The sequence below is a fragment of the Pteropus vampyrus genome, unplaced genomic scaffold (genome assembly GCF_000151845.1).
Source record: "Pteropus vampyrus isolate Shadow unplaced genomic scaffold, Pvam_2.0 Scaffold1132, whole genome shotgun sequence".
Taxonomy (NCBI): Eukaryota; Metazoa; Chordata; class Mammalia; order Chiroptera; family Pteropodidae; genus Pteropus; species Pteropus vampyrus.
In genome coordinates, this window is record NW_011889913.1 from 16,844 (window position 1) to 24,039 (window position 7,196).

Genomic DNA, 7,196 nt, shown 5'->3' on the forward strand with positions numbered 1-7,196 from the left:
ACAAAGAACCTGGAGTGGGGCCCCTCTAAACATGCTCCTTCATACATAGTAGCTGTCTTTCCTCCTGGAACAAGAAACTCATGTGTCAACATGACCTGCCCCTCAGTCAGGGCCCCTTAACCTCGATGCCCGTTAGAATTACCTTGATGATCTTTGTCTAAACCCTCACCTTAAATGCTCCTGTTGATAGACACAGGACTTCTGTATCAAAGGCCATTCACATTTCTAAGTTGTAATAACATGGGCCCTAGAAAACAGATATGTCTGTTTGGTACCAACAGTGTATACAAGTGTCAATTTCCACTTCATTCCATCAACCGGATTTGTCTTTATTGCCAGTTTTTCTGTGTTAATATGAGCTTTTGTCTGTATTTCTCATCTGATCTGCTCATTTTCCCCAGACCCGCCCCATTGGAAGAGTCACCTCAGATGGTCGTTAAATCTACAGATTCATAGGATTTTTTCTTAAGATTCCCAGGTTTAGCAAGTAAAAATATGTTATGCCAGCTGAGTTTGAATTTCAGATAAACCAAGTTATATTACATGCAACATACATACATAAAAATTATTTATTGTTTATCAGGAATTCAGATTTAATTGGGTGTCCTATATTTTATTCGGCAGCCCAACCCATGACAGGCTATGTAGAAGAGAACCAAGGTGTTCTGGTCAACGGCCCCAGCTGAGCTCCCATCAGATGCCAGCACCAATTATTTATGTGAGTGAGCTCTCCTGGATGTCCCAGCCAAGTGGAGCCTCCAGATGACTGTAGCCCCAGGTGACAAATTCCACATGGAGCGGAAAACCACCCAGCTGAGCCTGGTCAACCCCACAGAGTCCCAAAAGATAATAAGTGGCTATTGTTTGAGGATTTTGTAAAGTTGAAAAGGATATCCAAGATTGTGGTCTGGGCACAGTCTTCCTCTTTTTCTGTGGTCTTTTATCATTGGTTAAAACAGAGATTCTCTTATCCTTGAAGCCTTGGTAGGTCTTTGTTATGTTTGGCTGCTATGTGTGGGTATCGACTTCTGACCATTTCATCAATATCTTCTTGAAAGGATTACCAACGGAATTTTTATGATGTGCTTTTCACCCTACTCTTGGAACTTAGAAACTCATCCCAATCTCCCTCCATGACATGAGCCTTCAGTGCAATCATACATGTTAAAGAATTGAGAGGCCGGTACTACAAATGGCTCCATGAGCCACATGGAAAGCCATATCCGCAGAATGTGGCTTGGTGAGTATGCAATCAGAACAAGGAGTAGTTATTCACTTTGAGAAGTGTTCCTCAAAGAAGGCACCCTGAAACACTTTCTGTTGCTCAGTGATAGCCTTGCAAGGAAGACACCTTCCTTGGGCACATGTAGACAGGACTCCTTCACTAGGCAGCAGATAGATACACATTGCAGTCTGAAGCCTTTGTCACTGTCTCAATCCAGGACTGCTGGGTGGACAAATCTGTCCCATTCTGGGGTTAATTAAGAAGCAGCACCTTGCCTGCAGATCTAAGCCATTTTCTCCAATATCACATTTGTAAGGAATAGAACTGATGAATGGCATTCTTTATTCTATCGTCCTATTTCTTAGTTGGTTCAGAGCTCAGATGTGGAGAAGGGATGTATTTTGGGAGCTCCTTAATGACTCAAGTATTTTGGAGCAAGACCTTAGTAATAGTAGGGGAGCTGCTGTGACAGAGAAAAGGGGAGAGGGGGAGTGAGCCCATTGTAAGTCCCAACCGCGGGGGCAGAGCAGAACATAGGCCCCCTAAACACAGATTGTTACTAAGAGATTTGAAAGGAGATGGTCTGGGCTATGCAATCCCTGCTTTTCCTTCCAGCCTCACTAATGAGGGAAGTTATTCTTGCAAAAGAGCGAGAGTGAGTGTGTAGAGGGGTTGGAAGAGTTTTGGTCATGAATGTCCCTCCACATGGAAGAAATGGATAAGAATTCCCCAGGATAAACCAATGTAGGATTGCTGCCTACTGAATGACTGTAATATTTTAGGCCTGCCTCCCTGAAATAACTGAGATTTCTTAAATGACATTTTTGTTTCGTGTATGTGCCTATATCACTCCGTCACATGATTACAGACAGTTCTTAGTTCTCTGCCACAGAGGCCTAACTGTTTAGCATTGCGAGTGATTTTATACATTTACCTTCCCAGGCTGGCTCATCTCCAACACCCCTAGGATACCTCCCTGGATCTTCGTACTGATAATACTCCCCTCCTGTCTCTTTAAAGCAAACACAATTCCCGATGACATGGGCGTGCTTTGTTCCAGTGACTGGTCAGCTTCCAATAATTGCCAGTGTCCTAGTGTAGTGCCTCTAATTAGTATACTTTTCCATGTGGCTTTCTCTGAAGAGCGAAAATGTTTTACTTTTAGCAAAAGGCAAGGAGACTATGAGCTTTGCAAAGGTGATTCCAGTGTGGAGCATAAGCATGCACTTTGCAGTTGCCACGGAAACCTGACATTAATCCAGTGATCTTGAGATTTTTCAATAGAGAGTGACCTGGTCTGGCAGTAGAGCAGGTCCCAGCCTTCAGGTGTTTGGGACTCAGCTGAGGGTGTGGGTCCCCGCGGTGGGCGCTGAACCTCCCTGGGGTCTGGGGAGACCGAGGGATCCTGATCTGAGCTGCCGCTTTCCCGCTTTGGGGTTCGGTGCTCTGGTGGTCGCGTAGGTAACGCCATGGTAACGCCATGGTCGCGCCAGGCCCTAGTGAGTGTGGTGTCCTGCTCCAGGGGAGTCCTAGAGCTACTTTCCATCTAAAGGCAGGGGCGCGGGAGGTAAGACGGGCAACGGCACTCTCAGTCCAGCTTCCCCCTCTGTAAAGTGGGGACGAGGATGCTTAACCCACAGGATCGCTGTGAACACGCCGTATTGACACAAACAGACCCCTGGCCCTGCGGTTATCGCGAGATCGTGATGCCTGCGCGAACTCAGGCCGCCTCTTATTCCTTTTCAACTTTGTCGTTAGGGGATAGAATAGGAAAGGAGAAAAGGCCCTGGTGAGAAGCCCATTGTAACATCTGCTTGTTAGGATCACTACTCACTGGTATCAGTGTCATTGTCACTAACCCAGTGCCTAGCATGGCGTTGGGCACATAGTCACACCAGTAAAGCATAGTGATGCTGGACCTGTCTGTCCCTCTGCAGCTCCTCAAGCCGGTGGCAGAGCTCACATCAGGTGTTCATGGAGGCAGGTTCTGAGGATCTGTGTCCTGATGGCTGCCAAGGCTTCTACTCCAGGTTCAAGGGCAGCAGTCCTCAGGAGACCCCAACACGTCACAACACTGGTGGGATCTGATGCATGGCTCAAGTGAGTTCATAGATTTGAACAAAAGCAGGTCGTGGAATTGCTCCTGTGGGGGTCACATACCAGCAGCCTAAAAGTAGAGAAGCTACTTTGATCTCATCTGGGTTGGGGAGGAGAAAGAGGTTTAGCAGGTGGAATTAGAGCCCATCAGCAGCTGCATGCTTTTCAATAGCCCTGAGGCTCATCTTAGAGAAGACTTTTTTGTCTAAAAACATTGAATTTTCCAGCTTGAGGAAGGATCTTGATATTTATCATGGTCGTACAATAAATTTACGTGTATTTTGACTATGAATAAAAATCACTATTCCCATTAGTACCATTAGATGGGTAATGGTTGAAATATGTAGGGATTTTTTTTTGTTTTTTGTTTTTGCAAGGTATTGTGAGATTGTAATATGGAGTCTTTCCAGGTAGCCACATTTTTATCCATCCTACAGTGAAATTATGTAGAAGTCAGGAAATTTTCATGTATTAGTTAAAAATATCAGGTAAAAAGATTGATAATTTTTCAAAAATAAGTTATCCTAAAGTTTATCCTGTCATAATAACACACAGCCATGTTCTCTAAAAAAAGACTATATAGTATTCTTAAATATCACAGTGATTATTTTGTCAGATGGTAACATTTTCATTTCTTTACCTAAGATGGAAATATCTATCAACTTTTTCTAAATATTTAGATCTATCTCATTGCAAACGATTATTCCTATTTTGGACATATGTTGTTGCTTATCGGTTTGATAAGACATAATGTGATAATGTGGATCTGTTAATATATGCCAAGAGCATATTAGTGGGAATTGTCTTGATTCATTTCATTTCATCAAAGACTTAGAAAAATTCAAGTATGTTTAAATGCTACATTGAAGTATGGTTGATATCCAATATACTGCACATATTGAAAGTACATGCTTTACTAGGTTGTGACATATGTATACATTGTGAAACCATTACAGCCAAGGTAATGAATATATTCATCACCCCAAAAACTTTTCCTGCCCTTTCGTAATCTTTCTATCTACCTATACTCAGCCTCCATGTTCCACCCACCCCTCCCCGTTTCCAGGCAACCACTGATCTTCTGTCACAGTAGATTAATTTTCATTCCCTATAATTTCATGTAAATGGAATCATACAGAATGCTTTCTTCTTCTCTCTGGCTTCTTATAGTCAACCTATTTACTTTTAGATTTACCTATGTTGTTGCATGGTTGACTATTATTTATTGCTAAGTACTATTCCACAATATGGATATACCACTATTTGTTTTATCCATCCATCTTTTGATAGGCAGTTGTTTTCAATTCAAGGCTCTTTTAAGTAAAGGCTCTATAAACATTTGTGTATAAGTCTTTGTATGGATATATGCTTTCTTTCTCTCATCTAAATCCTAGGAATGCAATTGCTGGATCATATAATAGATGTAAAAATAACGTTGTTAAGATACTATCACACTAGTAGTATCATTTTTTATTCCCTCCAGCAGTGTATGAGAGTTCTCTCCTTCACAACCTGGCAAAGGCTTGGTATGTTCAGTTTTTTTCATTTTAGCCATTCTCAGAACAGTGTAGTTGTATCTCATTGTACTTTTCATTTTTATTTCCCGACTAATGATGCTGAGCATCTCTTCATGTGCTTACTTGCTATTTGTATATTCTTTGATAAAAAGTCTGTTCAGATCGTCGGTCCATTTATTTAGTAGAGTGTCTATTGGTTTCTTATTGACTGTGAAGTGATTTTATATATTTCAGATACAGGCTTTTGTCAGATATGTGATTTGCAAATATTTTTCCCAGTGTCTGGCTGATCTTTCCATTCTCTCAATCATGTTTTTGGAAGAGAAGGTTTTAAGTTTGAGGAAGTCCTATATATAAATATGTTCCCATACAGTTTAGATTTTGTTTTGGTCTCATATATAAGAAATGTTTACTTAACCTAAGAGCACAAGAATTTTATCCTAGAAATTTCATAGCTTTCAGTTTTATATTTAGGTCTAACGTCCATTTTGAGTTGCATTTTGTATATGGTGCATATATGGATCGGAGTTAATTTATTTGCATATGGATATCCATTTGTTCAGCACTGTTTGTTGAAAAAACTTTCCCTTTTCCACTGAATTGCTTTTTATCTATGTAAATATCAGATATCCGTATACATGTGGGTGTATTAACTCTTTATTCTGTTCCTTTGATCTTCTTGTTGACCTTGATACCAATACGATAGTCTTGATGATTGAAGGTTTATATGAGTCTTGAAATCAGGTAGTGTTCACCCTTCAACTTTTTTTTTCCAGAATTATTTTCATAGCCTAGGTTCTTTTTATTTCTACATGAATTTTAGAATTATCCTGTCAATTTCTTTAAAAAGGTGTCTATGTATTTTCTACTGGGTTTGCATTGAAACTATAGATCAGTTTGAGCGGAATTGACATCTTAACACTACTAAATCTTCTGGTCCATGAACATAAGATGTCTCCCCACTTATTAGGTCTTCTTTAATTTCTCTCAGCAATATTTTGTAGTGTTCAGTGGGTAGATGTTGCACATCTGTGAGCAGATTATCTCTAAATATTTCATACTTTTTGATGCTATTGTAACTGTCATTATTTTATTTTATTATTTTATTTTATTTTTTTAATGCCTACAGCTCCAGGCATTCCTAGGTGGTCTCCTATCTACGTACTAACCAAGCCCGACCCTGCTTAGCTTCCGAGATCAAATGAGATCGGGCACGTTCAGGGTGGCATGGCCATAGACCTGTCATTATTTTAAATAATGATTACTAATTATTACATTTTCACTGAAATGTCAGCAGCCAAATGTATAACAATAGATATTGAGAATTTTTTTGGACATATTTTATTCAAATACCAATCTGATCACACACAGTCCAAAAACATTCAAATAATAAACCAAAAAGAAACAGATATTACAGATTGGTCTTCAAACATAGCCAATGATGCCATGCTTGCCTGTGATCTTGCCAATATAAAACCACATCCACACCTAGGTGATTCAGCAGAGCTTCCTTAACTGTGAGCTGTTTGAAGCTACCAGTTTGAGCACTATTGACTATTTTTTAAATCTCTGGATAGCTGAAGGGATCTCAGCAGGGCTTAGAGGGACCACTCAACCTTGGCACAGTGCCAAAATGTGGCCAACTGAGGTTTCCAGTAAGTCACAGCAATGTTTACCAGTGGTTCTAGGATGGAAAGTCCGTGGCCTCAAATGGCTGGCTGAATGTCATCCCCTAGAAGGACCCCTTGAAGAATCTTTTTTGTTTGAAAGCACAGGCTACTCTAGGATGGAAAAGGTATTTGACGTGTAACAACCATTTGCCTGTATTTTCAGATCAGCTTTTATCCATTATTGTTCAGATACAATTCTACAGGACATCTCCAGAAAAATCTATCAATAAAAGAACATAATTTAGTAACTTTCAAATATGTGTGGTTAGAATTGAATATGTTGAATTGTGATGTTTTGTTTTTGTTGTTAACCTCACAGTAAATTGATCTCAATGAATTCCTGAGAGTTTGATTGGTGAAACAGAGAGAGAAAGAGCATAAATATCTGTGTGTGTGTGTGTCTGTGTGTGTGTGTATGCATGTATGTATGTATGTATTTGTATATACTGAAGCTGCCAGGAATACTTATTCTGAGGAATACTTGAGGTTAATTCCATGTGTTGTGTCAGTGCTATTCAGTTCCAGCACATGTTAAGAACCAGCTTTTCTCAGATTTTCATGGCCAGTATGGTTACTATGGTGACTCAGTGCTTGCTGTGGTAGTTGGTACAGACGGAACATCCATTCAGGACTCTTACTGGAACCAATTATTACTATGGTAGTTGTCAAGCATTGCTTTTCTTACTG

The 7,196-nt window shown here is 40.1% G+C and overlaps 1 pseudogene; it reads right to left on the reverse strand.

Annotated features, from left to right (window-relative positions):
* Positions 1-5,959: 5,959 nt before the first annotated feature.
* LOC111734407 lies at positions 5,960-6,078 on the reverse strand (annotated as a pseudogene).
* Between the last annotated feature and the right edge of the window lie 1,118 nt (positions 6,079-7,196).